The sequence below is a fragment of the Trachemys scripta genome, chromosome 10 (genome assembly GCF_013100865.1).
Source record: "Trachemys scripta elegans isolate TJP31775 chromosome 10, CAS_Tse_1.0, whole genome shotgun sequence".
Taxonomy (NCBI): Eukaryota; Metazoa; Chordata; order Testudines; family Emydidae; genus Trachemys; species Trachemys scripta.
In genome coordinates this window covers 76,100,604-76,128,376 of record NC_048307.1, presented here as the reverse complement: position 1 = coordinate 76,128,376, position 27,773 = coordinate 76,100,604, and positions in this window count along the sequence as shown.

Here is a 27,773-nt window from a genome sequence, read left to right as displayed (position 1 = left end):
GATATGCTGGCCGTGGCTTCTCGCCGCCCCCATTGGCCCGGGACGGCGAACCGCGGCCAGTGGGGGCCGTGATCGGCCGAACCTGCCACATCAGCAGGTAAATAAAACTGGCCCGGCCCGCCAGGGTGCTTACCCTGGCGAGCTGCGTGCCGAATGTTGCCGACCCCTGATATATATATATATATATATATATTGGGAGAGGGGACGCACAGTACCCTATAAAATCTTTGCAAGTTTGCCCAGCCTGAGTTGCCAGAAAAATCTCAGCGGTGAGGAGAAAACCTGTCAGTGGATCATCATCTCCATCATCTCCTCAAGCTTGAGGAAAGCTTATATTCAATATGCTCAGTGCTAATAAGGCTTCAAGTAATGTCATAAAACCATTCATGCCCATAGGGCACCTGACTCGAAAGGGAGTGATCACCAGTGTCCAAAATAGTCTTGGTGATTCATCAACATTATTTTACTCATCCAAGTATGAGCCTTATCTGGTTGGAAAACAAAGGCAAACACATTTTAAGCTAAACCTGGTTCACAAAATGTGATTGCATTATGGGAGCCATGTAGTGTAAGAGATTGTAAAGCAGTTACCCTGATGTTTAATACTGGGTTAACATCCGAAGAGAACTTTTACTCTGAAAAGTACATTTTCTTGAACTAATTTTTAAATAGGGCTGGTTGGAAAACAGCAATTCCGTGTTGTGAAAAAAATCGGAGATTTTGACACTTGTTTTTGTTCTGACGTGGAATAAACATGAGACCTTTCAAAAAAAGGTTGTGAAAAATACATGGGAAAGAGCAAGATGTCATTAGCCTGTTGGTTAGAGCACTCATCTGGAACGTGGGAGACCCATGGCTAAGTCTTCCTCTGCTTGACACGGAGCTTGACAAGGATTTGAATCTCAGTCTCCGACATCTAAGGCAAATGCCCTAACCACAGGACTGAAGTAAGTGCAATTGCCTATTTGTTTATATAGCTGTCCCTTTCCACGCACCCCTAAAAAAAAAACAGTAAAAAATTGTCAGCATTTTTGACTTGCTCTAGTATACTGTTGCCATAGCAGGATACAAACTTTTTTAAAAAAGAATTCCTTGTACTGGATTTATATGCTATCAGTGTAAAATATAGATATGGCCAGATCCTGAACTGGTGCAAATCTGGGTTGCTTCGTGGACTTCAGTAGAGCTCTGCCAATTTACATTAGCTGAGGATCTAGCAAAGTGTTTTTTTCAGAAAGGTGGAGATTGCCAGCAGCAAACCCAGAGACATGCAGGTTAGTTGCGGTTAGTTGCATTCTCACGAGAGCATAAAGGTGTGCTGATGAGACAGGTTCAATGGAGATAGATACTGGGCCAGAACCTCAACCCTTGGCCTACTTGCTTTGCACTGGCAAGGCATTGCAAAGCAGCTGGACAAGTGACCTAAAGAGGCATCGGATGATTTCCTTTGCATAGTGAATCTTGATTATAAACCTTCATTAACACAGGGTTATTTTCTAAGGATGCAGAAGAATCAAATGTCTTGCTACCATTTCAGGACTTCCACAAAGAGCCATTTTTTAATTTTTTTCTTGTTTGGAGTAATGTAAATAGATTTTTGTTTGCAAAGAGAAATATTGAATGTTGGACTTCTTAAACTCAGCAAATACTGTAATATTAATGCATTCACCAAGTGGATTATGAAATGTATCTTGTAATTTGTTGCTGTCATTAGTTGTCTTTTTGACTCCTGAAAAAAAGAAGTAAGATTTCACTTCAAAAAGTTCTTCTTTATTATCTAATTATATAAAGGTGGCAGACTAATTGGTTCTCGTGTATGGATGGAGACAATCACTTTATCTTTATGATTAGACATATGGAAAGGATTTCTAAGATCTGTAAGACTGTTGGTAGCAGTTCATCAGATGTTTTGTATACAACACGTCACCTGTACAAAATGCTGCATTCTGCATGCAAGCCAGATCCATGAATGCATACATCCGAAATTCATCCACATGTTCACATTCACAAGCAACAAAGATGTATTCTACTGGTTTCTGTTCTTGACACAGACTTGGAAACAAGATGATCATTAAATAAATACTTAGATATTTTGTTAAATTGTAATTTTCATAGGTCCAGATTCAGACACCCATTGAGTAGTATCTCAATCCTTGCATAGGTCCATGGGACAACTTGCAAAAAAAGGTATAAATCAAAATGAATAAGCATATCAGAATCTGGTCTACTGTGAATAAGGGTGGAAAATATCCAGCCCTATGTTAGTTGTTATGCGTGTGTACGTGTATGCTTGCCTATTCATCATACACATAGATATAGATATGACACAGAGAGAAAGAGAGAGTGTGGACATATTTTATTCCAATATTATTTCACAGGAACTGGATCTAGACTATGGAACTCACTGCTACAATATTATACACACACACACACACATCTTATTTGAAATAAAAATAGTTTTGTAAAATACTGGTCTGGTCAAGTGTCCAGAGCTCTTGCTCAGCTCTCTAGCAAGCTGTTGGCGACAACTCAGTGTTGTAATTCTCATTTGTAGTTTTGAGCAAATTGCTAAAGAAAAAATAGTGCTGGTTGTTTTATATATATATAAAAAAGTCATGGCTGCTCTTAAAATGGCACTTTAACTTGTGCTTTATCTAACTGTATCAATGCAATCAATGGTGCCTCCTAAATGGTTATGAACTGGGAAGAGTACAGTGAATACCCAAATTCAGCAAAGCTGGCACAGTATTTGTATAAGTCATACAGCCCTGCACCAGCAAAGTCCATTGCATACTGGAAGGAATTTACCTCTGTGGAGGATAGGCAGTGAGGCAACCTCTGTCCCCCATCAAGACTTTTCCTGTGGGGGAGGTGCCATTTCGTTACCCCCCCTCCCCGGTTTCCACAAGAGCTCTGCCATGCAGAACCTCCAAAGGGGAACCATCTCCTCAACAGCAGAATTACTGAGCATGATCGATGAGTCCCTTGGCATGGGGGTGGCGAGAAGGGATGGATTCATATCTTTCACTACGTGAGGGGAAATCTCATTAGAATTTTTTTTATAAAGGGGTGGGGAGTCGATACTCCTCCTACTTACACTGGTTTAGATCCAGAGTCACTCCACCGAAGTCAATGGAGTGACTCAGGTGCAAGTGAGAGAAAAACCAGGCTCTACAACTTCCTTACACTCAACCTTACTTGTTTATTTTATGAAGTAGAAATATCCTCCATTTACAACCTTGGAACATTGTTATCTCAGCTTCTAGCAATTACCATTATCTGGCATATTCTCATCTCAATAACTCCTATAAAGCTTTACACATAAAGATTAACAAGGAAGGTCCTAGTCAGAGGAAGATTTTGTTCATAATTGGTGCTTCTCATATCGGTAAAGTTGGGAATATTTTAATGGCTTTCTCAAACAAGCACTTCATCTCGCTTCATGAACTTGTCATTGTTGCATGTTAAATATTGGTGTTATTAAGGATGGGTCAAATCTTTCTGTCCTTACAAAACGACACAATCATACTAAGTGCTGGGCACCTTATGCTAAGCCTCTGAACCCTTACTTTACCAAGTAGGAACTGAGCATGTAAGGAGAGCAGGACGAGGTCTCCTTGTAATAAACAAATGATATTTGATAAATAATTCCCATCTTAATAAATCAAAATCAAAAGTGTATATCTGAGAAAAAAAAATAGTCCCAATATATTCTTGTGGAAGATGCCCCTATTATGAATAATGTTCTAAAATATCCCATAAATGAATAACCTGCAATGCATTTCATTTAGTGAAAGTTGAAAGCGCTCAGCATCTTGCAGGATCAAGCCATTCAAATTTGGAGCCAGGTTGTGATATTCTTACTCACACTGAATAGTACCTCACACTATGGGTAATCCCATGGTGCAGAGCAAGTAGTCCTCAGTCTGAAGAAGGATATCCTCATTTATTTATGATCTGTATTACCGCATGCACCGGGACCCCCCACAAACACAGAGCAAAAGGACACTCTGTCAGAATCTGATTTCAGGTGCAAAGGGGGCTGTAAAATTTTGGAGAAGAAAAAGGTCACCAGTTTGTTCTGCAGGGTTTGAGCTCTCAAAATTTTGTTTCTATCAAAGTTTTTCAGACCTTGAAAATACCCTTTTTCCTCTAAATTCTGTAAAATTCACTTCTAAGTTTGAAATGGCATGAATTGAGAATTCAGCACGATTAACAATCACATGAAACTAAGGACCATATCCAGGTTCAATGGTATCCAGTGGCAGTTTTGCTACAACTTCAATGGACTTAGTATTTAGCCTTGTGGTGGCAACTAACCTTCATAATGTTGGCTTGTGAAACAGAGATCAAGGAGGTGTGGAGCAACATATTTGAAGTCACAAAGACCTTTACGATATTTGACATACCCAAATACACACAGATAGATGTGCCCAGAGATATATGTGCTCCCATTCTACATCAAAGACTTGCACCAGGAACTGGTCCAGTTAAGGACAAGTATAACTTAATTGAAACTGGCAGTCAGGGAAAACAAACTGAATATGAAGTTGAAAGCAGACTGACTACTTTTGCTTTTATATTATTATATGGTATGGCAACAGATAAGGTATCTTGCTTCTCATTAATACACCCTCAATGCACCCAAAACAGAACTGATTATGACAAGTATTCTGTAAAACAAACCTTTTAAACCCCTTCCAAACAACATGTAAAAATCCTCATTGTAGGCAACTACATGGGAAAGTATGCCATAAACCAGTCTCGCCACAAACAAATTATATGTAATGCACATTATAAATCAATCTCCCCATAATTAACCACAAGTCATAGCATGCTGTGAGGGACCAATATGTAGTCAAACTACATGTGAAAACATGCTAGAAATAGAGCTAGTCAGGAATTTCTTGATGAAATGTTTTTTCATCAAAAATGCTAATTCATTAATATTGAAACTTTTAATGGGAAAAGTTTCTGTTTCGATGAATTTCTTGACTCGAAAAATTTGTGAAAGGTAAAGTTTTTAAGTTGTGGGAACATCCCTTTTCAATATTTTCTAAATGCAAAGTTTCAGTTTTCTGTTAAAAAAATTTGTTTTAAAATTAATTATCAAAATCTAAACAAAATGTTTCAAATGAACTGATCTTGATTTTTTTGGGGGGGAGGAGGGATTTTTAATTTGCAAAAAAATTTGAAATAGATTTTTCATCCTGATTTAGGATGGGAAAAATTTCCAAAATCTTAAAAAGTTTAGTGGAACAGGAAAATAGTTTTTTGCCCAGATAGTTTTTTTTTTTCAATTGCCACCGCGATCACGGCTTTTTTTTTTTGCTTTGGGCGGCAGAAATGCTGGAGCCAGCCCTGAATGCAGCTAAAGGCTAAAAGCATGCCAGCACTAAGGAGGACCACACTGAAAACTTGCCTAAGGCCCCAATCCTATAAACCTGTATGAACAGGCTTAACTATATGCACTGCGAGTAGTGCTAGTCAAGTTGAAGTGTACAGTTAAGCACGTGCATAATCTTTGCATTATTGGGACCTAACTGTGCATTCCATATATGTATTTATGAAAGTTGGTAGGAAAACAGAAAACATTTTTCATACAATATTTTTTGCAATATTTTCGGTCTCCTTTTGGGGCAAAATTTTGTTTAGCTGCAAATTACCTTCATACTCACCCATAAATATTCTTACGAATCAAAAATGAACAGTGTTTAAAAAATGAAATCAGAAACATGATACTGTGATTCTGGAAAAAAAATTTACATTAAAATAATAGTAACGCTACATGGGCACCAGATAGCATGGTGGCAGGCCCATATTAGCCCTTGATCCTGTAATTTGCTGCACCCATGTGCATGTTGTTTCAGGACAGGGGTTTAAGTAAGTAGAAGGTAGGTAGGCAGGCAGAAAAAGACCTTGTACTATTACTTTCCCTTGTCCGTTGATCTGGTTCTGTCTGTGTCCCACATTTGGGTCTTGACAAAGAGACCTTTCCTTTCTGTTATTGCTGTGCAAGTCTTGAAGTATTCCTCAGATAACACCATATTAAAAAAAAAACAATTAAATGTAAAGCAAGATTAAGCTTCAAAAAGAATCTGATTTTTTTATTTTAGTTTCTGACTTTTGAGAACAGATCTGTACATTTTCCAGACATCCCACCCATATTGCCCATTCCCAATTTACGGAACCCACATGTCTCTCGATGCACCAGCTGCGTCAAATGAAAGTAATTATCACCCCAGACAGAGTCAGGTGTTAAAGGTAGTGGCAGGCATTTTGTGTAAGGAAGAAAAAATTAGGAAGAACAGAGGCTGATGAAAGGAGACTGATTTCTGTTAGTCTTTTGGCAGAGAGAGAGAGAGGGAAACAGTAAGTAATAAAAACCCATAGGGAGTACTTTCAAATGCAGTAGACAGTGAAATAAAAGTTTACTTGAAAAGATTTTTTTAAAATAAAGTAACCACTACCAAGCAAAAAAACAAAACAAAAACAAAACAAACCCCCAAACCCTAGGAATCAGATTATAGTCAATTTAAACTAATCAGAAAGTGGTGGGGACACATGGGAACATGGATTTACAGAATGGGATTAAAGTGACACATGCCCCTCATAAAAAAAGATGAAGTATGAATCCTTGGGAAAGGCAACGGCATGCTACTGACAACGCATGCGGCTTTCTTTAGGGAAGCCTTCCTGGTCCATTCAGTGTCAGCAATGAATATTTGTTGTACAGTGTACAGAGCGAGAGAGAGAGAGAGAAAGAGGATACCACTAAAACAGTTGTTGCGAAGCAAGAACAGTGGGTTTCATCTGGGTTCAGAGGATGAGAGTTTGCTCACACCAACTACAGAGAGGTCAGATCTGCTCAGACTTCTTGCCTTCTTTCCAATGGTCTGAGAGCCTGATCCAAATCCAGATGAAGTCCATGGAATTCTTTCCATTGACTTTATTAGGAGTTGGTTGACAACCTAAGTATTTACCCTACATTTTTCAAGAAAGCGGATTTCAGTGTAGAACAGAGCATGTGAAAAGTTTCAGGAAGTAAGAAGGGTAAGTGTATACTCCGAAATGTTATAGTAAGGAAACTAGTGAAAATGGAGTGTTTGAGGCCTCAGTAAACCTTTGTGTATGCATGGGGGATAGTATATATAGGTTTACTTATCTAGATAGTTCCCCAAAGCTTGAAATTCAACCAAGGCTCATCAGAAAGTTGCTTTGGTTCATGGGCGAAACTGAGCTAATTTATTCCTTTGCACTGAAAGCATGTGAATTTTGTGGTTTCATACAGTTTTGACACAAAACCAGACAAGCCTTTCCACTGCATCTACAGTTGAGATTTCTGAGTATTTTTTTTAAATCAGTGTATAACTCTGATAGCTATGAGTTTGTGAATTTGCATGAATTAAAACTGAAGAATATTTTTCACCAATCCTTGTGAAGCAAAAACCACTCACATTGGCTCAACAAAAGAGCATCCTAAATACTCCTAAAGGAACTTTTTCCAGGCTCATGGACCCATAAATTGCCCTAAAAATAGGTAAGGGCCAAATATAGAATTTCGATAGGAGTGAGGCACCTAACTTCATTAGGCTCTTCTGAGAATCTCAGCCATAATATTGTCCACATATTGCAAAGCGCTGTGCGTTTCAGCCCTTACTATTTTTAGAAAAAGACCTGAAATTCTATAATGAGCTAGTTCCTGTATTGTCTATCAGATTCAATAGTTGAGCAGGTTGCAAATTTTCTGAGGGAAACTGCTGATTTACCAAAAGCAAAATGTGTCAATTTCAATAAAATTTCATTTAGAAAGAAAAATTGAAGAAAGCTTTTTCAGCCTGGAATGTTTCGATTTTGTGTTTTGAAATTACCTTCCTTTTCCATTTCTCATTTTATACTGCACTATAAGATTTAAAAAGTCAAAATCAGAACAAAACATTTCACTTTTCTCTAAACAAAATATTGAGGTTTTTTTTTAAATTCCTTTTGCAGAAAATTTTGATTTTTTTTGTTTTGTTTTCATTCCATTTTGGAATGGAAAAACAATTCAAAATCACAAGCTTTCTCACAAAATGAAGAATCCAGTTCCCATTCAGCTCAAGGCACTAGCATTAGAAGTAGTAGTTCTTAAGATTGCACAGGGAACAAACAACAAAGGTAACTGGGGGTAATGCATCACAGCAAAGCACATTATTCCTGGTCTCTATGACTCTCAACCCTCTTTTCCAAATGTTAAAAACTAGGCTCCTCAGTTCATATTAGGTCACATTGTCTTGACCCTGTGTGAAACACGTAGCTTTTGTTTGTGTTTTTCCTTGCCAAGTCTCCTCCATGGATGGCAGAAGAGAGGTGGTGTCTCGGTGGTGATTAGGTGAAAGCAGGGGTAATTTATCAGCAATTCTAGTGACTCCTAGACCCAGTAGGGTTCATTCTGTCCCATCATAAATAAAAGCTTTGATCAAACATCCAGGAAGAGAGGCACATGCACTCTACGTGTTGTTAAGTTGCTGAAATGGGTAAAACAGACCAGGCTGATTCCACCCCAACAGTCAACACTCCGGTTATCAAAGTAATGTGAGTAAGCATAGATAAACTGAACCACGGAGATGGTTAGGGTTTGACCATCATGATCATTATCATTATTCTCATTGCCGCTTTCCCTTCTCTCTTGGAGAAGTCACAAGTTGTAGAACCCCTAGGAGAGCAATATTCTTTGTCCACAGCTTACCGGTAAGCAAGATTCGAGGTAAGCACACAGAAAGTGAAACTAAATCTGCCTGGTGTCTTTTCAAAGACTTTTTAGATGAGCATTTCCACCGTGTCCAAGAGGCAAAAATCCAGTGAATTACATGGGGTTTTTGTTGTTGTTGCTGTTTTTGAGCAAGGCTCTTGATGAAAGTTAGGTAATGGGTCTATCTTGGACTGCAATTAGTTGTGACTATGTGACTAGGTTCTTACATGTACCATGAATATAAGAATCTACTGTATATACTTTGTCTCATCAGAGATGTGTTTCTTCAGGAACAATTCTCATTTTCCTGCACTCCTTCTGTACAAAATGTTTGAAATTAACTGAGGTGCAGGGTAAACAAAGTGCTTCATTAGTACACATGGCTGCAGTGGTTGCACTATTAGTGCATGGGTCTACATGCATCAGTAGTAATGCAGGCTCCCTACTGTAGACTGAATTGGTGTTAGCAGTTTGTAAGGTGTGTCAGTCACACGCAATACATTTGGTGACTCTGCAGTGTGTGAAGTTGGATGCTGAAAGACAGTTTAAGTAGAATTAAAAAAAACATCAGCCAAAATGATCCTAAAGATTTTTGGTCCAGCTCTTTAATGCAATGAAGTGTTATACAGGATAAGCATTAAATATTATTGCATTGATAGCAAAAACTACTATGTTGATTGTCTCTGAGGCTAGGATAAGAAGCAATGGGATTAAATTGCAGCAAGGGCAGTTTACGATGGACATTAAGAAAAACTTCCTGTCAGTGTTGATAAGCACTGGAATAAATTGCCTTGGGAGGGTGTGGAATCTCCATCATCAGAGATTTTTAAGAGCAGGTTAGACAAATACCTGTCAGGGATGGTCTAGAACAGGGGTCGGCAACCTTTGGCACGTGGCTTGCCAGGGTAAGCACCCTGATGGGCTGGGCTGGTTTGTTTACCAGGTTCGGCCAATCGCAGCTCCCACTGGCTGCAGTTTGCCGTCCCAGGCCAATGGGGGCTGCAGGAAGCGGCGGCCAGCACATCCCTCGGCCCGCGCCACTTCCCGCCGCCCCCATTGGCCTAGAGTGGTGAACCACGGCCAGTGGGAGGCATGATCAACTGAACCTGTGGACGCGGCAGGTAAACAAACCAGCCTGGCCCGCCAGGGTGCTTACCCTGACGAGCTGCGTGCCAAAGGTTGCCAACCCCTGGTCTAGAAGATATTACTTAGTCCTGCCATGAGTGCAGGGGATTGGATTAGATGACCTCTTGAAGTCTCTTCCCTTCCTACAATTCTATGATTCTATGATATTTCTTTTGTTGCTTTCCGAGTTACTTAGGTCAGCATTTTCTAGACATAGCTTATTCCTGTTGCAGAAACAGACTTTTGAAAAAGACCAGACCAGCGGCATTTCAAAATGAAGTCATCAATTCTTGTACAGAAAAGATACACTAAAGATGGCCATAGTGCAAGCTTTCCTGCTCACAGACACATCAGCCAGACCTCTCTTGCCAACTTGCCTCTATTTTGATATTGGACAACTCCCAGCAGAGTATACTTGTTAAGTTTTCACAGCTATGATGTACTTGGCCCACTTGCTGAAACTTTCAGTGAGGGCCTTATCTGATGCCAACTATAGAAGCAGCTGCTACTGTTAGAAAATCTTGAGGTTTTCAGCATTATGTAAGTGGCAGTCTGAGAAGCTCCATAAGCCCAAATGAAGCTTTTCCGTTTGAACACTCCTATCTCCTAGATTTGTGTCGATTTTGTACCTGGTAAAGAGAATATGAAAGACTACAAACTTGAAATGAAAACTGCACACAGTACCTTCTGACTGGGATCTCTTAAGAGCCTGATCAATTCTATTACTTAAACATGAGTGTACCTTTATTTCAACATACTGAAGGCTTGACATTTCCCTTAAATAATACTGAAAAAATGCACATGAACATTTTGGTAGAGGGATAAAAAATGCTGCAGTTTACAGCTCTGAACGTCAGCCAGAAATTAGTATAGATTTCTTTCTAGGGACATTGTCAGGGCTGGCAGACCTAAAATTAGACCTACCAGGTATGCACTTTGTGTTGTCCCTCAGGTCTGCCTGTCAACTCGCTGGGAGCAAGATTCTTGTATATTTCAATATCCTGCCTGCTCAGTGTATTTACAAGAAGGGAGCAGACAGGCAGAGTGGAACACTTCATGACACGCATACCGGCAATCATGAAGCACCTCGTCACCATGGGGTCTGTTATTGTAGGGTCACCCACTTAAACAGAAGCACTAAATCACATGGCAATAGAAAAAAAATTAAAACTAATCCGTCATGGTGGAAACCAAACACACATGCTTGAAATCTTGAAATATTCAGAGCTTTTTGAAGTGTTAATAAGAAATGAACTGAAAAAAAAAATCAATGGGTCTCTGGTGATATTTATTAATATTAACTAAAGGTCAAAAACAATAATGTTTAGTCGTTTTAGGATTTGTTTTTCACAGTTGACATTATTTCATTTTAAACTTGTGTCATTTGCCTCTACAGCTTTTTAGCATAAACCTGCAGTAGGTTTTAATTTACTAGATCATTTACTTATTTTCAGTTACACAACTGGCTCTAAAATTTATGATGGCATGTTCTTGAGTATCAAAATGATAATTTACTACTTGGAAAGAGATAACATGAGCCCCTCTCTACTCTGCCACAAACCATTTGCAACACCACGGAATCTTCATGGAAATATTTTAAAGTAATGTCTAAAACTATGTTTAGTTTAAAAAAACCACGGTTCTCTGAACAACTGTTTTTCAGCCACATGGCCTTTTGCTCTCATTTTTCATCCATTCTGGTATAACCCAGTCTGTCTGGATCATGAGTTATCATTGGCTGCCACGGGTACGCAACAATGCAATTTGTCTTATTGAAACATAGGCTAGCCCCACTTGACTACAAAGAATCATTCGCTTTATAATAAATCAAACATTCACTAAAATTCTCCCTTCTCCTGATGTAAAATGGGGAGCAGACAATGTCATCTGTGGACTAAGAGCTGAAATAAATTCCCTTTTCTTTATGTGACGGAGGTATATTTTGATTAATATACATTAAAAGAAACCCAACGTCCTCACCAATTTTTGAGCTATTTTCCTGGAACCCAAACAGCTAAAAGTTTCTACACCCTGGCAGTTGACAGAAATATCTTTAGATCTAGCAGGCGTGAAATCCTCCCTCCCTCCCACCCCCCTCAAAGTCAATGGAAGATTTGCCATTGACTTCAATGGAGCCAGAATTTCACATCAGAGCTCGGGAATCTCAGTTATCACTTTCCATTTGTAACTGACTTTAGAAACTCATGTGTCTAAGCCATAAAAAGGTGGAAAGTGAAAGCTTCAAAATACAAAAGGGGTCGATTTTGGGTATATCCACAAGGATGTGAGCAATCGTAGCTCTGTTGCTTCTGAACAACAGCTCTGTTTCCATTGCTTCCATCAAATCTCAGGAAGCCCAGTCATTTGGAGATGACGTGGAACTGACAACAATACCATACAATTTATTTATTATGATCAGCTATGCAGTGATAAGCACTGCTTGGGCGAAATCCTGCAAAGGGGACCAAAGATAAACTCCCTTTGACTTCATTTTAACAACTGAAGGCTGAGCTCAGTTTGAGGTTCACGTGTTTTCCTAATTTAAGAAGGTTTAGAAATGTTTTATTAATAATTACAGCTTTTTAATATGCACTCTCTCTCACATATTAATATGCACTTTAATATGAGTCTCTCTCACACTTATTATACTGCTAATACCATATGACAGGGGTTCTCAAATTTTTCCGTATGACAGCTGTCTTACCCTTCCACCTCCATTTAGCAAGCTGGGAAGGGCAAGGCAGTGGTGATGATTCCCTTATAGCTGTTTGCGATCCCAAGGTTTAGGACCTATGCCATATGCCAGGGGTCGGCAACGTTCGGCACGCGGCTCGCCAGGGTAAGCACCCTGGCAGGCCGGGCCAGTTTTATTTACCTGCTGACGCAGCAGGTTTGGCCGATCGCGGCCCCCACTGGCCGCGGTTCGCCGTCCCGGGCCAATGGAGGCGGCGAGAAGCCGCGGCCAGCACATCCCTCGCCCGCGCTGCTTCTCGCCGCCCCCATTGGCCCGGGACGGCGAACCGCGGCCAGTGGGGGCCGCGATCGGCCAAACCTGCTGCGTCAGCAGGTAAATAAAACTGGCCCGGCCTGCCAGGGTNTCACGGCTCCCACTGGCCGCGGTTCGCTGCTCCGGGCCAATGGGAGCTGCTGGAAGCGGCGGCCAGTACGTCCCTCGGCCTGCACCGCACCATCCATATCTTGTGAAACTATTAAGGGTGATTGGTCAAAATGAGCTCTACCCTTTACAAATGCAGAAAGCAATATCAAAGAAAGATGGATACTGTGCACCCAAATTTTTGGTGCTAAGCCAGGGGTCGGCAACGTTCGGCACGCGGCTCGCCAGGGTAAGCACCCTGGCAGGCCGGGCCAGTTTTATTTACCTGCTGACGCAGCAGGTTTGGCCGATCGCGGCCCCCACTGGCCGCGGTTCGCCGTCCCGGGCCAATGGAGGCGGCGAGAAGCCGCGGCCAGCACATCCCTCGCCCGCGCTGCTTCTCGCCGCCCCCATTGGCCCGGGACGGCGAACCGCGGCCAGTGGGGGCCGCGATCGGCCGAACCTGCCGCGTCAGCAGGTAAATAAACTGGCCCGGCCCGACAGGGTGCTTACCCTGGTGAGCCGCGTGCCGAACGTTGCCGACCCCTAACATATGCTATGGTCAAACTTTCCTAGGTGTAAATGCTGTTTCCAGGTCACAGCCCAAAGAACCCACTTGTACTCTAGAGGCATATTCGGGTACTAAGAGAAATTCACTTTGAGGCAGCTGTGATGGCCTTAGGGCTGCACTAGACTCTGCTGCTGCTGCACTCCCCTGCCACTGTGTGGGAAGTGCAAATGGATCTATGAAGTTACAGATGAGCCTGACCCACATACACGGTCATGTTTAGGGAGCCTGGACAGAAGGAGAGGCCGGACTCGTGCATGGGCTCCTAGTAGCTCACTGTTTTCCCCCAGGCAGCAGAACTACACATGTACTGTTTTGATCGGGACTCTTGTCCTGTACAGAGTCGGGGAGAGGGCAAGGATTTTGTCTTCTAGAACAGTGTTTCCCAAACTTGGGATGCCGCTTGTGTAGGGAAAGCCCCTGGCAGGCCAGGCCGGTTTGTTTACCTGCCCTATCCGCAGGTCCGGCCGATCGCGGCTCCCACTGGCCGCGGTTCGCTGCTCCAGGCCAATGGGAGCTGCTGGAAGCAGTGGCCAGTACGTCCCTCGGCCCGCGCCGCTTCCAGCAGCTCCCATTGGCCTGGAGCAGTAAACCGTGGCCAGTGGGAGCTGCGGCATCCCGAGTTTGGGAAACACTGCTCTAGAACATACCACAGACCTCTCTGTCTGGCTATAGGTATCATTTTTTTCTTGGAGTATCTTGTGACGAATGGCTTGGCCAGGACCCAGTTGTAAAATGGTTATTGTGACTGTGTTGGGGTCTGAGCAGGACATGTTGCATGTGACTGAGGTTGCATAATAGAAGACTGGATGTAGGGAATGGGCAGTCTTGCAACTCCTGTGTTGACTACTGCCGTGTTAGTGAATTGAAAAACTACTTCATTTGGACCATTTCCCAGCATGCAGCCCATTGTCTTCATAGCTGGCTCTGCAAACAGGTTGGCTGAAAGGTTCAGGAATGTGGGGCAGGCACAGTTATTACGTACAGTTCTTTGAAGCTTACATAATTCAGACATAAGTGGGTATGAGTTCTTCCTGAATAAGACCTTCAGCAGGTGAGTTTCAAAAGTATTCAGCACTAGGTCTAAGTCTAGAGTTTGGGCAATGGTGAGTGATTTTGGCAAACCCGCCTTCACTGTCTGGTTTACCATGGTGAGAACACAGAACTCCCTTACTGACTTCAATGGGAGCAGGAACAGGCCCTAAGTGCAAGAAAACTGTCTATCTCAAAGAGAATTTCTCCCGTTGCCAAATCTGTGATCAAATGTTTTCTATGAATGCAGTTTAGTACCAGGGAATTCTCAAAGATCCAATATGCCAAAGGGACTGGCTGCACTAAATGCTTTTCCTTTAGATTTACTGCTGTCAAGGTCAGTTTTACCTGGATCTGTATAGTACTTATGCTTTACCCAGCCTTTTTCTCCTGCTGCAAGAACAATAATGAGAGTGTTAAGAACAAAGTCTAATGTAAATGGGTTTGGTATGTAAGAAACATGCTTTGATTTATCCTGTTTACATTTAAAACCATGCATCACTCTGGCTTTAATTCAAACAACTTACTTGCACAGATGTTGGAACATTCCAAGTTTTCCCATCACTCTTATAATGTAAGCAAAATCTAGTATATGGCTGGTGGCTATACCTTACATGCATTTGGAGGTAAAATAGCTATTCAGTGATATCATATTCACTGCCTTGTTGTCAGTACCCACAATGCTTTTCTCTCTCTGCTATTAAATAGCATTGCTGGTAGTGCAGTGGTCTTATCACAGACCAGGAAGCCATGAATTCCTGAATTCTAATCCCAGCTCTGCTACTCACTCCCAGGGTGGCCTCGGGCTAGTCACTCAACCTCAATGCTTCAGTGTCCCCATCTGTAAAGTAGGGATAACAGCACAGGGGAATGTGAGGCTACATGAGTAATGTTTGTCAAGTGCTGCGAAGATGAAAGGTGCTAGAAACTGTGCTGTAAGGGCCAAGTGTTATCATGGCTTCTGAGCTCTGAAATGTTTGATATGATTGTATGTGCACATAATTTTAATGGTAATTCAGAATGCAAATTTGAGATATTTACATTTCTTCCGGGCAAGCTTAATGTTCAGTTATCAAGGAAACTATCTTTTGCAGAAAGAGGGTATCACTTATTCAAAGGCTCCCTGAAGCCTTAAGGCCTAGCAGGTCTATACTTTTTATTTTTTAAGCTATCCATAAGATAACAGACTGTAGCAGTTTCCTTGGAGTTATTATGGATTATTGATCAAACAATGTCCATAAATAAATATGTCCATCAAAACTGGAGCTTAGGATAAAATTTCCCCCTCCCGCCCCTCAAAGGACAAACATTTTCAAAGAAACCCTGTCTTCATTTGTGTATAGTTTGCAAACCAATGTACACACTACTGGAAAGATAATTCTATTCATAATGAACTTTTAAATGCAAGGGCCTGCATTTATTAATCCATTTCTGCTATAATAAGAGATATAAAGAGCACAGGACTAGCTGATGTTCGGTGACTTTGCTATTTTTAGGATATTTAGAAATATCAGCATTTCAGTTTGATTACAAATAGGCATTTGAAACAGAATAAGTTCTACTGCAGCATCTAAACTGCAGTGTCAGACAAAGGTTCTTTAGGAGACAATAATCCAGCCCGTGCACTCAGCATGACCTCCAGCACCAAATATGCCTCCACACATCTGACCTGTTCTTCACGGCAGTAAAAGAACCAGTGAAGCAACATGGAGCTAAATGACAGGTTTCAGGAGACAAATTTGTTAGTCTCTAAGGTGCCACAAGTACTCCTGTTCTTTTCATGGAGCTAAAGTTACTCAGACAAGATCAGACCATCAGATGGAATTGGAACCATGGCTTTGAGTTTGTTAGTGCTGATGGTTGTTAATTTATGTTTATTTGCTCATTAACCATTCACCTGCAGAGCTGGTTGATACTGTAGTTTGGTATAACATTGGCAGAAATTTCCTCAACTCAAACCATTCCAAAACTATGTCCTCTTCTGAATTTCTCTCAGTGTCCTGGATTCTAAATGTTGTTCTTTTAGGCCTGATTCTGTACACTGATTGGCACAGGCGATCCTTATGCTCTGACATCAATAAGGCTCTCTATGAGCACCCATGTTAATAAATGTGCAGAACTGCAACCTGATTGCATAATGTTTGGGGCAGATACTCACTTTATTTTTGTTTCTAAATTCTACACCGGCAGTGCTTGAATTGGAGCCAATGCCAGGGACTATGTGCTTTTATCGGAAGGCAAATACCTTGTAAAACACATTGAGAACCTTTGGAACGAAAGCCGTTATGCCCTGTAAATGTCATTCATGATTATTCTGTGGCCCAGCTGAAATTCTGATGGCTGGCCTGTATTCAGAGACATGTTGTGTGGGACATTCCCAGGTTTTCCCAGCACAGAACAGCATGGATTATTTAAGATGCCTGGACTCTCTTAGAAAAGTTTTACACTACATACATTTCAAAATAGAAAAGCAACAGGACGCAACATATTGAGGCCATCAATACATTCATGAATCTTGACGAAAACATTTTCAAAGTAAATAACTGTCAGGATGTGTACACTACACACACACTACCGAGATTGCTTGTACATTTTTTCTGTCAGTATCAATTAATTTGGCTGAAGCTTCTAATCTTCTTCCCATCCAACCTCCACGTGTTTGTGTAGAGGTGTTCATTTGGATCGCACAATATAGTCGTACTGCTGTTAGAAGCGCCACTGCAGAAATTCTGCTTAAAGCAGTATTAAGCTTCCTTTAGTGTCTCTGTCCCCTGCAATAAACAAAGCTTTTGGCTTTAACCTGGTTTATTGAGAGAAGTGGAGATGTTGACCTTCCCTTTTCCTTTTAACCTTTGCCTCTTTCCGTCTCAATTTTGACAGCAAAGGAGAGGGCATTCTTGACACTGGTGGGGGTAAAGATTGGTTGTCTTCAGCTATCAGGCCATTAATGTTTAGCCTCTTTAAGGGGTAACATTTAGAAAGCTACCTGGAATAAATGCCTGTCTGCTTCAAACAACATGTGCATCAAACAATGGATCCCAATTTGGGACTCTGGGAGTTCCTGGCCAATTGTTAAGACTTTGCACTCCTTTCACTCCAGGGAGGTCTGAAATGTCAAAATCTTCTGTCATCTCACTTGTCATATCACATCCCGCAAAGGAACACGGAAGCCATCATCCGTTCTGCTGTTTATTGTCATGAAAACCCATAAATACTCATTCTCCATAAACAGTATCAGCCCAATTAAAGCACTCTTTACCAAGCCTGATCATTTTCAGACAGAAAGTATTGATTTATCCACCTATGGGCACTGCATAGAAACATCTCTTAATGAGAATGATAGTGACCCCTGAACCCTGCCCTTTCACCCTATAATATACTCTCTCAATTTTCTGTTAAGTGGTCTAGTGGCACATCAGCAGAGATGGAAAGACACTCTGATTCTTTAATGTCGACACTGGAATGCTCAAAAGGAATGCTCAAATCTTCATTGTAATGGGAGGTGAACAGAAAGGTCACTTATATGCAGAGCTTTCAGCTTGTTTGACAAGTCTTCTTTAATAAGTGAAACATTGTTGGGGTACACTTGTCCATCAAACGCCGCGGCCACTCAGACACAACCAAACAAAAACATTAGCAACCTGATTGCTTGGTTCTGGAAACTGTTCCCCCGCCACCCCTCCAAGTTCCTTTCCGGTAATTTGTATGTTGACTTATAAAAAAATACTCGACCTATAACAAGCATAAGAGACACTTGATTTTGTTCTGTTCAGAAACCTGCAATTTGTAACCCTACGGCATATGTGGCTGGTAACTGAACTGGTATACAAGCCAGTACATTCAGTAGTTAGATTAATCCTCCTTTGGAAGTTGATAGTTGTTTGATATACGGTACAGGGCTGACACAGGTTATTCTAATGCCACTTTACCAAACACATTACAAAATCGTGCAGGGAGTATACACCCTTCATGCAGATAAATGCACACAAGAGAAAATCCTAACAGCTTTTAATTTCCATGCTTTTCAGTTTTATTGATGTAAATGCAACTGTTTATAGGACTAATGACACAGGCTGGCTCGGCTGAGTCAATTACAACAGTAGGTATTTGGATCAGATATTTTGCCTGCTTTCCATTTGCACCGTCTATATGTCTGATATTTGACTAAAATTAAATTGCACCATCGTGCATTGGCACTTGCCATATGTTGTATCTCAAAGCATTTTAAAGGACAATGAAAAAAAATAATATATAACATAGTTCAAAGATTGTATGCAGGCATATGTGTCAATCAGTATGAGCAATATTCAGTAAATAGCCGAGAGTGTTACATTATGGTGTCCTCTAATCTGTGATGGTGTTAAATAGGAATGTTGAGAAGGATGTTAGGGACATCTACTGTTCTAAACTGTGTGGGATTTTGTGTGTGTGTGTGTGTGTGTATATATGCATGCGTGTGTTTGTTTTGGGTGAGTGGGATATTTGGTGAATTTTAGTACTCATGAACGTGAGACACTAATGGCACCATCTGGCCTACTGCATAGTGCTGTGCAAACTTCCCACACACAGCTCTGCCAATGCACTTCAATTCTGACCTTCACCACCCTTCAGTTCCTGTAATGAGTCTACTGCATCTCTTGAGAAGAAACTGTCTATTGTTCTGGTTTCAGGTAAATTGTGCAATGTTTTGCAATGTGGGCAACTGCCCACTGGTGACTAGCCTGGGCCACTAAATGCAAATCTGAACCTTGCCTTGTGGAGGTGAAGAGCTTATGTGATAAACCCATACACCATTTTATGAGATTCCATCTCCTTTACAATTCACTCATCAAAAGTAAGCAGAATTAATTTGGATTTAACATCTCATTCAAAGCATAGCACCCACAGAGGACCCAATTCTGCAACCCTTACAGTGTCTAGTACTTATGCAAGTACTCATGCTTCAAATCACTGGGACGATTTGTGTAAGCACCACTTCACTTGAGTAAATGTTGTGCAATCAGGCCCTGAATGATTGATGCTAGATCTGCAATGTTATATCACTTTCAGAGACAGAATACTGCACTAGATGGGCCACTAGTTCCTGTATTCTACAGTAGTTAGTTAACCCATGCATGGACCACACTAGAGCATATAAAAGAATGTGACTTCAAGGGCTGCAGTGTTTGTTGAGAGTCCATAATGCATTGAGCAAAAAGGTGCATTTGTGCACCACAGTGCCCTCCTCGAATTTAGATCAAATCCATGCCTGTCATTTCGATTGAAACCAGCACTTGATCTCATTATCTATATGACCACTATGGTGCTTTTTGCAACTTGCATAGCACCTAACAGGGCTTATAATGACCAGGAAGGTAGGAATAATGTCATTCTTAAATGAATTCATCCTTTGCTACGACATAGCTCTTAATTGGACTCTTCCTTCCATTATTTAATTTAAAATTTTGGCCCATTCTTTATTAGTTCAATGGCAACTTTCTATAGCCAGTAATAGAATTATCCAATAATACCTACTTAAACTGATCAAATTTAGTCAACATAAAGGAAAAGTATATTATTTTTAGGAACTAAGAATACTGGATCAGACCTAATGTCCATCTAGTCCAATACCTTGTCTCCAATAGTGGTCAACACCAGATACTTCAGAGATGGGTGCAAGAAACCCTGCCATAGACAGGTGTGAGATAAGCTGCTCCCCATGAAGGTCTGATCCTAATCTCGACTAGTTAGGGATTGGCTGAAGCATGAGGTTTTATCCAGCTTTCAAAATGTGATTGCATTAACTATTGCAACTCTAGATAGTGTTGTTATTCATATAAATATCCAAACCCTCTTTCGATCTTGCTTGATTCTTGGCCTCAGCAATATCCTGTGGCAATGAGTTCCACAGATTTAATGCACATGATTTGATTACAGAGGTTTTGTTCATATTAATTGGAAGAATTATATTAACTGGGGATTGAATTAAACGTATAGAATTGTATATTTACATTTCTGTACAGTCCGTGTGACCTCCTATAAAAGTATTAGCGCCCATCAGTGAGATTCCTGGCTTGCAGGGGCAATTGCATTGGACTCCTGCAAAAAGGATAGTTTCACTGTAGGGCAGTAACACTTTTAGATGCCACAGCAAATGGCTATGGACTGTGAGGTTGCGATGTTGTAGTAAATGGTGATCTCTGGTAGGCACATAGAAATGGACTAGAAGAGCCCCTTGTGAGATTTGTGAGAATAATTTGATTTCTTCAGGTATGAACATGTGACCCACACATTTCTAGGCACTGCTCATTAGTTTGGGTTAACCAGCTGCCTTCTTTCTTCTCCTTTATCCTTCTGTCCCCTCAGATACAGAGAATGTCCACCAGTTTCTGCCCTTTATTTTGGTCTTGTGCTGGTCTGTTCAGGCTTCTGAGAGTCATGTTGATCGATTTGGCTCCTTTCTCTGTTGTTCCGTATATTGTTTCTCTTGGCTGCTCTTTCCCCCCCTCCCATTTCCAGGTAGTGTCTGTACCATCACTTGTCACAGAGGGTGTGTTGGTGGAATCTTAATGCGAGTCCTAAATATGTCCATCATCATCTTACCATATATGATTCTTCAGATTGGTTTGTTCTACTTAGAATTTCTGATGTTGCAAGAAACTCTCCAATGCCCTCTGAAGATATTCCACAGGCATTTACTTTGGAATGAATTGATTTTCTTATCAATTCAAGGACATGAACACAATCATACTAGGCAAGCAATGGTCCATCTAGCCCAGTATCCTGTCTTCTGATAGTGGCCAGTGCCAGATGGTTCAGAGGGAATGAACAAAACAGTATAATTTCAAGTGATCCATCCCCTCTTGTCCAGTCCCAGCTTCTGGTAGTTGAAGGTTTAGGGACACCTGGAGGTTCAATTTCTGTTGTAGATTTCCATGACTCTGTGGAATAAACGAGGATAGACATGATGCTGGGGTTAAAATTTGTATGTTTGCGTGAGTGCCAATCATGCTACTTTTCCAAATCTTTTCAAGTTTATGAAAGTTGTTTGCTGCTTTTGATATTCGTTACCTGATATCTAGCATGGTGTCATCATAGCTGCACATCTCACACCCTTACTTTTTCTAGAGTTTCTTCATCCACTCTAATGGTTTCTTTTGGGGCATTGATTTTGTCTTGCCCTTATTGATGGACAAACCATCTTGTTTTACTGTATCTGCCAAAAGCTGAGTCTCTTCGTCCATTAAGTGATGCGTGGAACTAAGCAGGACAATATAATCAGCTACAACGAGGTCATCCAATTGTGCTTTATCACGAGTCCATAAAATTCCTTGGTTGCCTTCTGTGGTTTTTTTCCTCATGGCCTCATCAATGACAAGTGCAAACAATAGTGGGGACATAATACACCGTTGTCTTACTCTGGTTGTCACTGCAAACCAATGGCTGATGTTGTCACCGTCTCTGACAGCACATTTGGCATTACCACATAGCCCATTGATGAGTCTATCCTGTTGCCTTGGGGTAACTATTCTAGCAATACTTTACTGATAGCTGAGAATGTCACCCATGTTCTTTCCTTTGGCTACATTCCCAGTAAATCATGTTGCAGTGACCCTAAGCAAGCATTCTTTCTAAGGGGACATATTATACTCCCCTCCATACACAGGCATAATTCCACATTCCCATTAGTGTTACTGAGATGCACACATGTTTTCACACTGTAGTGGGCACAAACACCGGAGAACATTCTAATGCACTGACTTAATTTTTGCGTGTGTTGCTTTAACCTAAAACCCTTTTTCTTCTAGACTTTGTTAAACAACAATTAGTTCCCAGGCTAAGAGCGTGCAGTAGTTTAATACAGAGAAAATATTTACAGTAAATTACACTCTAATCTTAAGTGGTCCATGAGCATGCTACGTAAATACCCATTTCCTACACTAACTGCCTGCATGTTAGAAAGGATCATAAAGCCCTTTGCAATAAAAACTAGGCAGATGCAGAAGGAATCACTTCACCCATTACTGAAATGCAGCAACCTCTGGGGTAAAAGGCAACAGATTTGTGCAGAGCACAGCAGCAGCATACAGCAATGCAGAACACAGAGGAATAGTTTAAGCTGGGCAGTGAAAAATACTTATACCAGTTACAAATACTGTATGAAATACAGTATTTTGTACAGCCAGATACTATTCAATAAAATACCTATGGCTGGCCCAGGTCACCTGACTATGGCTTGTGGGGCTATATAATTGCAGGGTAGATGTTCAGGCTTGGGCAGGAACCTGGGCTCTGGGACCATCCCCCCTTGCAGGGTCCCACAGCCCAAGCCCTGCGAGCCCAATTCAGCTGACATGGGCCACCTGCAGGTGGTTTTTGCAATGTAGACATACCCAGAGGGACTGATCACAGTTAGAACAAGAACAGTGTTTTGGAATAAGATACAAAAAAGCCCCCGGTTTATAGCTGGAGGTTTTTTTCCCCCAGTAAAGTAATAATGAAGTTTGAAAAGGATTCACATCATATTACGTGACGAGCAGTTTTCCTGTGCACCCATTATTCTCATTTTCTCATCCTCCCTATATTATCCCTTCCCCCCACACTCACCCCTTTTTTTTTTAATTTTTTTGAAGAGGTTGTTGCTATAAAGGAGAAGGGAGAAAAGATTTCTACAGCATGCAGAAATGGGGCTGAAATGGAAGGAGAAGGAGGGGAAGCTATGACACGTGTTAATGTAGAAATGATATTTACAAAGCTGTACCATTCCACCATACGATGCAGGAGTTTCTGTGGATGAAGTGCCAGTTGAAAAGCTATGTTATTTCAGCCAAGGTGCAAGTTAAAGCTACCCCTAGACAGCCCTTCCCTGGGAGGCATGTTATCTGAAATCTGTAATGTAACACAACAGAGTATTCATCAATCCACACAAGAAGTACCTGTTGTCACAGCACTGTACAATGTAATGGATTTGTTGAGGGCTAGGTTTGCACAGTGCGTGATCAAAAAAGGGAAAGACTTGCCCTTACAAGACAGTGTTGCAGAGAGGAGGGAAGGTAGGATAGAACAACCCTAGCCACATCCACAACTGCAGGATGGTTTAGCACAGGGGTCGGCAACTTTTGGCACGTGGCTCGCCAGGATAAGCACCCTGGCGGGCCGGGCTGCTTATCTGCCGCGCCTGGAGGTTCGGCCGATCGTGGCTCCCACTGCTGCTTCCTGCTGCCCCCATTGGCCTGGGACGGTGAACCGCGGCCAGTGGGAGCCACGATCGGCCGAACCTGCGGACGCGGCAGGCAAACAAACCGGCCCGGCCCGCCAGCGTGTTTACCCTGGTGAGCTGCGTGCCAAAGGTTGCCGACCCCTGGCTTAGAATAACATCTGCAAAACACCTGACTGGTTCTGACTGCTGAATTCATAGATTCCAAGGTCAGAAGGGAACACTGAGATCATCTTGTCGGACCTGCTGTATAACACAACTCCCCCCAAATAATTCCTAGAGCAGATCTTTTTTTAAAAAAAATCCAATCTTGATTTAAAAATTAAGAGTGAAGGAGAATCCACCACGACCTTCGGAACGTTGTTCCAATGGCTAATTACTCTCACTGTTAAAAATGTACACCTTATTTGTCAAGTTTCAACTTCCAGCCATTGGATCGTGTTATACCTTTCTCTGCTTGACACATATGGCTAGCCAGCTGGGCATTGGCGGAGCCACAGAGCATGTTCCCATGGGGATATGGTTGCAGAGCCAGTGCCCTAAGTTGGCATGCTCCCAATACAATCTTGAGTACGAAGGAAGGATCCTGCCCTATTGCTTGTGCAGCGAGAAGAGGATTTTTTTTCCCCTCTTCCCACAAGCAGAATAAAGGGCAGGCTTTAGGCCTGATCCAGCAAATCTATTCTCATGCCGACAGCCATCACTCATATGAGTTTTCCTATTGGCACTATTCATTTTCTTCAACTGAAAGGGCTACTTGCATGAGCAAAAAATGCTCACAAGAGCAAAGGTTTGCAGGATCTGGCACTTAGCTCTCTCTGATTCACACATGGGGGAAGATGATGATGTTGACATTCAAACCTACGAGATTGATTGGTTTTTCATGCATTGCACATTTATAAGTGTAAATGATGCAGAAAATTCATGCACATGATAATCAATTAATAACAGTATTTTATACAAGAACTAGGACTCCACATACTGTGAAACTGGCATATTTTACTCTAAATTGACCTAATACATTTCCAGGAATGTGTCAATTAAAATTTTAGCCTTTTGGAAGAGGGGGAGAGAGGCTACGAAATCCAGGCTAATAAATACTGGGAATAAAATCAGAATATTGGTTTCCAGCTGGCATATTAAGGGAGGTTATAATTTAGAGAAATAAAGAACATGAATTAGGCACCATTTCAGTATAGGCAGCCTGCTATTGCCCCTCTGCTAAACATTTCATTTCTCGAAGTCAGATGTTCTAAACGTGTAGCTGTTCTAACCTTTTTTCTTTGGTACGATACAAGAAAAAAAACACAACAACCCTCCTCTATCCTTAGGGACCTTGATTTGCTTCCAACATATGAAGATAAACAGCCACTTTCTAAACATGATAGCATAATTGACCAACATATATTATAAAGAAAAGGTATTCACCTGCGTCCCTCATGACATCTTAGATTATTGCAACTATAACACCAAAATTAAGCCGCTGATCCACTTTTCACTCTTTCTGCTCTTTGTTCTCTCTCTGCATTTCTCTCATCTCAGAAAATGAAATGGTGTCACTTTTGTTAATGGTCAGTTTCACATTCAGGTTCTCATTGCAAATGATTTTTTTTAAAACGCTGGGAATGTTTCTATTTGGTTTAGATTTTGTTTTGTGTATGTGTGTGACTATTATACAAATATGTATATTTGGCCTCAAATGTGAACCAAGTCTCCGCTTGGGAACTGATTACACAAGGAACCAAATATTAGGAGTGAGATTCTGGCCCCACTAGAGCTGATGAGAGTTTTGCCATTAACTTCAGCGGGCCAGGATTTCACCCCAAAGTCTCTGTTCACAAGCACAGAAAGATCAGAGGTACAATAACAGTTTTGCCTTATTGGACACAAAATATTACTTCTAAAATTATGCCTGTCTGTTTTTAACAGTGCCCCAGTCAATCAAAATCAGAGATTATTTTGAAATGAATTAACATAGAAGAAAAATTCATCCTAACAAACGTTGAGGTTTGATTTTCAAATTCTTTGCTGATGAGAGGTTATCCACTGCTTACCCCTTTACTGTTTAAACCTTAACCGTCTGTGTTTTATGTACATTTCACTGCTACTTAAGTATTGTGTGTTTTTGTGAGCTATTTTATTTGTCATTGAAACATTTAGAGGCAGGAATAAAGTTTACACCCTGGCTTAGCCTCTGGCTAGTGTTAAATTTCAGCTGGAGCCAAAGTGCAATGAAAGCATCTGACCAACAGAGAAGATACAGTAGCATTTTTGCTTCATGTCTTAGAAAAAAACATTGAACTCTAACCCAGGGAGTAGGGAAAATTCTTTCAGTCCATTTCATCAGTCTTCCCAGAAATAGCTACCATTTTCTGCATTTGGGGGTGCTTATCCACAATGCACAAGTATTGCCCCAAAAGGAAACCAAGAAAGCGGTGCTAGAACAAAGCCTATGATTCCATTACCAATTTTCATTAAATCAATGGGGGCGAACGATAACGTTCTCTCAAATGTGTCTATCAGAAATTCCAAACTGGATCAGAATTCCATCATCCACATTTAAAATATCTAGATATTTTCACTACTCTCTCTCTCTCTATATATATATACACACACATGCATAGACACACATATGCACACACCCTTGCAATAGGATTGTGTGATTCGGGATGTGGGGGGGTGATTTATTTTTGTGTATATGTGTGTGTGTGTGTGTGTGCGCTCTGTCTTTTTGTCTGGTGGCAGCTGTTTCGTCTGACCTCTCCCATCTAAAACTGCTGGGCTGTGCAGTTCCAGCATACCTCATGGGGCTTCTGTAGAAACAGTGTTGTTTACCATCTCAAAGAAGCAGCGGTTTTGTCGACCGATCACACATAATAATGATAATGATCATGCCCGAAGCTTACATGTACTCATCAGCATGATGCCAGCTCCAGAAACACCTGAGGAAACATACATTTAAGAACAAAATTGTGGAATAATATCATTTCTATTCATGCCTCAACTACCTGTGCGTAGGTGCACTTCCCATGACTCTCACTACTGGCTTCATTAATATGGTATTTCCAGTGAACGAGAGTTTTCTTTACAAACTAGAGTCCATTAATATTTATTATTACAGCTGAAGTCCTTTTTAGAAAAGGACTTTCAAAATATTTGAGAACATTCTTTTTCAGAAAAGCAAGTGAAATCTGCAGACACTGTTCAGGCACTGAACTTGGTAAGGCCTTTCTACAGTCAAAGGACTTGATCCAAAACCCACTCAAGTCAACGGAAAGTCCAGCATTGATTTCAAAGGCCTCGGGATGAGGCCCTGAGGCACAAATTAGCACCAAGGAATGATGGAACTGCTTTCCCCCCACACCCCTCTCTCAGCAACAAGATAAGGCGGCAAAATCCTGTATCTTCTAGGGTGAATTTTATTTTTGTTGGCTGTTGCCCTCACAATCATTTTGACAGTTGTGCCTGGGAATGACCTCCTGAGACGCACACATGCTCTGTACTGGCTTTTCATTTTGTGTGCGTGAATTATAGCCACCTTAATGCATCTGCTAGGTGGACATAAAATAATTAGTCCTAATCCTGCAGGAGGCTGAGCATTTCCAAATGAAGAGCTGATCATCTTCAATTCCCACTGACCTATAATCAGGGCCGGCTCTACCATATGTGCCGCCCCAAGCAAAAAAAAAAAGCCGCCCGGACTGTGCTGCCCCAAGAATGGACAGAATGCCGCCCCTTAGCATGTGCCGCCCCATGCACGTGCTTCCTCCGCTGGTGCCTGGAGCCGATCCTGCCTATAATGGATTTGAAAGCATCCAGCACCTTCCAAGATGGGCCCAGAAAGAAGCACTAAGCATTAAGCAGTGGGCATTCCTTACTCTTCAGTTCTTCATTGTGGGCCAGATCCTCAGGTTCTGTAAAACACCATTGCTTTACTGAAGTCAATGGCAGAACTGATTTACAACAGCTGAGGAGCTGATCTAATGACTGCATAGGACTCTGTTTAGAACATAATACTTAGCATACG